Source organism: Scyliorhinus torazame, chromosome 15, assembly GCF_047496885.1.
Source record: "Scyliorhinus torazame isolate Kashiwa2021f chromosome 15, sScyTor2.1, whole genome shotgun sequence".
Lineage (NCBI taxonomy): Eukaryota > Metazoa > Chordata > Chondrichthyes > Carcharhiniformes > Scyliorhinidae > Scyliorhinus > Scyliorhinus torazame.
The window spans coordinates 91,554,398-91,557,888 of record NC_092721.1 but is presented as its reverse complement, the minus strand read 5'-3'; positions in this window follow the sequence as shown (position 1 = coordinate 91,557,888).

The following is a 3,491-nucleotide window of genomic DNA, read 5'->3' as shown; positions in this document are numbered from 1 at the left end:
TTAAGTGTCAAAAAGGTTGGGTGGGGTTATGGGATAGTGTGGAGGCTTGAGTGGGGTGCTCTTTCCACGGGCCGGTGCAGACTTGATGGGCCGAATGGCCTCCTTCTGCACTGTAAATTCTATGATTCTTTAAGTCCAGACGACTCGACAAAGGGTCTGCTGACTCTTTGACAAAGGGTCATCTGGACTCGAAATGTTAGCTCTTTTCTCTCCTTACAGATGCTGCCAGACCTGCTGAGATTTTCTAGCATTTTCTCTTTTGGTTTCTATAAACCTGGTGACTGTCAATTCAACTCAACCAAAGCCAAGGGTATTAATTTAAAATTTAATTTCACCTGTGTTGCGATTCCGGGTCAAGTGGCGCTGGAATTGACTGCGCACCAGCCCAGGTGTCATAATATGTTTTTAAAAAATATTTTATCCCAAACCGTAAAGTTACAAAGCCAATGCGCAGACTGGTCAGGGCAAACCCTTAATCCATATCATTGCTTGCTACTAAAACCAAATTCAAATTGAAGCCAATCATGGTCAAGAGAGACATGCAAGATCCAAGCTGATAAGAAAAGGCATTGTACCTCATCTTGGGCTTGATCTGATGCTTGACCTTCGCCAAAAAGCCGAGAAATTATGTTTTTTTAAAAAAGTATTTTATTACAAACATGTATCAAAGTAAGCTACAGCCAATAAACTCCCCGGGAAACATACTTCCCAACAGTCTGTACAGATTTTTCCCCTTTTTCACCCCCTTTCCCCCCCCCCCCCCCCCCCCCCCCCCCACACACACACACACCCCTGCAACGAACAGCTCCTCAAACACGGTCACAAACATTCCCCAACTTTTCTCAAACTCCCCTGCTGAGCCCATTGACTCATATTTTATCTTCTCTAACCGCAGGAAGTCGTACATGTCGCCCAACCAAGCCGCTACCCCCGGTGGCGATGCCGACCACCACTCCAGAAAAATGCAATCAGAGAGGCGAAGGCCATGACATCGGCCTTCCTCCTCTCTGTGAGCTCCGGCTTCGCTGAAACCCCAAATATCGCCACCAAAGGGTTCAGGTCCACCTCCTCTTCCACTACTTTGGCTGAGACCGCGAACGTTCCAGCCCAGAATCTTCGCAACTCCAAAACATGTGCGCGTGATTCGCTGGCCCCAGCCTGTTGTGTTATGCTGCTTCGGAAAACACAGGCTGCTACTTGATGCAATCTTAAGTACAGGATGCTCCAGACACTGAAATGAGTTCAATGTGTTTATTGAACTATTAACACAGTTCTCAAATGAGTTTTACTCTCTGCTAATCTAACTGTAGTAACTCAGTCTAACTGTACCATTTTGCTCTAAGCCACATGCTGGGCTGTGATGCTGCTGATCAACCCAGTCTAACTCTCTAGATGTCTGTCTGTGGAAAGAGGCAGGGTGTTAGTGACTCATCCCTCTTATAGTGTTTATGTCATGCCCCCTTGTGGTGATGCCACCTCTGAGTGTCCTGACTGCCCATTGGTTGTGTCCTATTCTGAGTGTTCATTGGTTGCATGTTTGCATATTATGACATCTCCCCTTTTTTCTTTTTTTTTTAGATGTATATACATGTGAATGTGTCTGTCTAATGTGACAGACTGAGGAATACAGAACAGAACAAACAAAACAAATACTCATAAGTCCAGTCTCTGAGGCTTGCGTCTGATCCTCGTCGACTGCCGGAGAGTTGGTGGAGGGGATGACGGTGTCTTGACAGGCAAATGGGAGGCACGACTGGTGGCCTCGTGGTTCGAGGTGTCTGAGATGGCAATTCGACATGTGGAAATGGAGGGGAAAGTGTTGTGGGCAAGCAACCTTTCGCAGTGCCCTGTGATTCCTTCGCACAATGGAGCCATCAGCCATACGTATGACATAGGATCTGGGCGCGGCCTGTCGAACAACGACAGCCAGAGCAGACCACCCACCATCCGGTATCTTGATCCTGACCGTGTCTGCCGGGGAAAGCACGTCCAGATCGGTGGCATGTGCGTCCTAGCCCTGCTTCTGGCTGTCGCGAAGCTGCTGCATCTTCTGCAGCACCGGGAGGTGATCAAGGTTGGGCAGGTGTATGGCTGAAGCGTCGTCTGCAGGTCCCTGTTCATCAGCAGTTGAGCTGGCGACATGCCAGTGGACAAGGGAGTCGCCCAGCACGCAAGTAGTGCAAGGTGTATGTCGGAAGCGGAGTTCGAGGCCTTGCGGATGAGCTGCTTAACGGTGTGCACCCCTTTTTCGACTTTGCCATTGGACTGCGGATAGTGCGGACTGGAGGTGACATGCCTGAAATGCAAACGTGGATCATTCTCGACTGGAAGCACGGGCCATTGTCGCTCATGACGGTCTTCGGGATGCCATGCCGTGAGAATGTCTCTTTACACGCTTCGTTGGCGGTCCGTGAGGTGAGGTCTGGCAGCTTCAGCATCTCAGGATAGTTCGAAAAGTTAATCGATGATTAAGATATTTGCGTGGAATAGGTCAATTGCCAACCTTGGACCACGGAGAGGTCTCTAGGTCATGTGGTTGGAGCGTCTCCTTGCTCTGCGCTGGTTGGAACCTATGACAGGTTTCGCAGTTCAGGACCATGTCTGTGATGTCCTGGTTGATGTCGGGCCAGTAGACAGCTTACCGGGCTCTGCGTCTGCACTTTTCTACGCCCAGGTGTCCCACATGAATCTGCCGCAGCACCATGCTCTAGAGACGTAGCGGGATGACTATCCTGTCCAGCTTGAGCAGGATGCCATTGATCAGCGTCAGGTCGACCTTTACTTTGTAGAATTGAGGGCATTGCCCTTTCTGCCAGCCATTGCTGAGGTTGTGGATGACTCACTGCAACAGGGGGTCTTTGGCCGTCTCTTCTCGGATGAGAACGATCTTCTCATCTGTTGCCGGGAGAGTGCTTGCACACAGTTGTACCTGCAATTCAATGTGCTGGATGATCTTCGATGGTTCACTGGGTGCGTTGACGGAGCGGGACAATGCATCGGCGATGATGAGCTCCTTGCCAGGTGTGTACACCAAATTGAAATCATACCTCCGGAGTTTGAGCAGAATTCTCTGCAAACGAGTCGTCATGTCGTTCAGGTCCTTTTGGATGATGTGGACCAGAGGCCTTTGATCCGCCTCAACAGTAAATGTTGGCAAGCTGTAGACATAATCATGAAATTTGAGGAAGCTGGTGAGAAGACCTAAACACTCCTTCTCAATCTGCACATATCTGGTCTCAGTGGGTGTCATTGCACGTGACGCGTATGCTACTGGTACCCACCACCCCAATGCCACCCTGACTCGCATCTGTGGATATCTTGGTCTCTCAGTCTGGGTCAAAGAATGCAAGGACGGATGCAGTGGTGAGCTTGGCTTTCAGCTCCAGCCACTCTGTTCGGTGCTCCGCCTTCCACTCAAAGATGGTTGATTTTTTCACCAGGTTGCGTAGGGCCGTGGTGTGTGTGGCCAAATTCGGGATGAACTTGCCAAG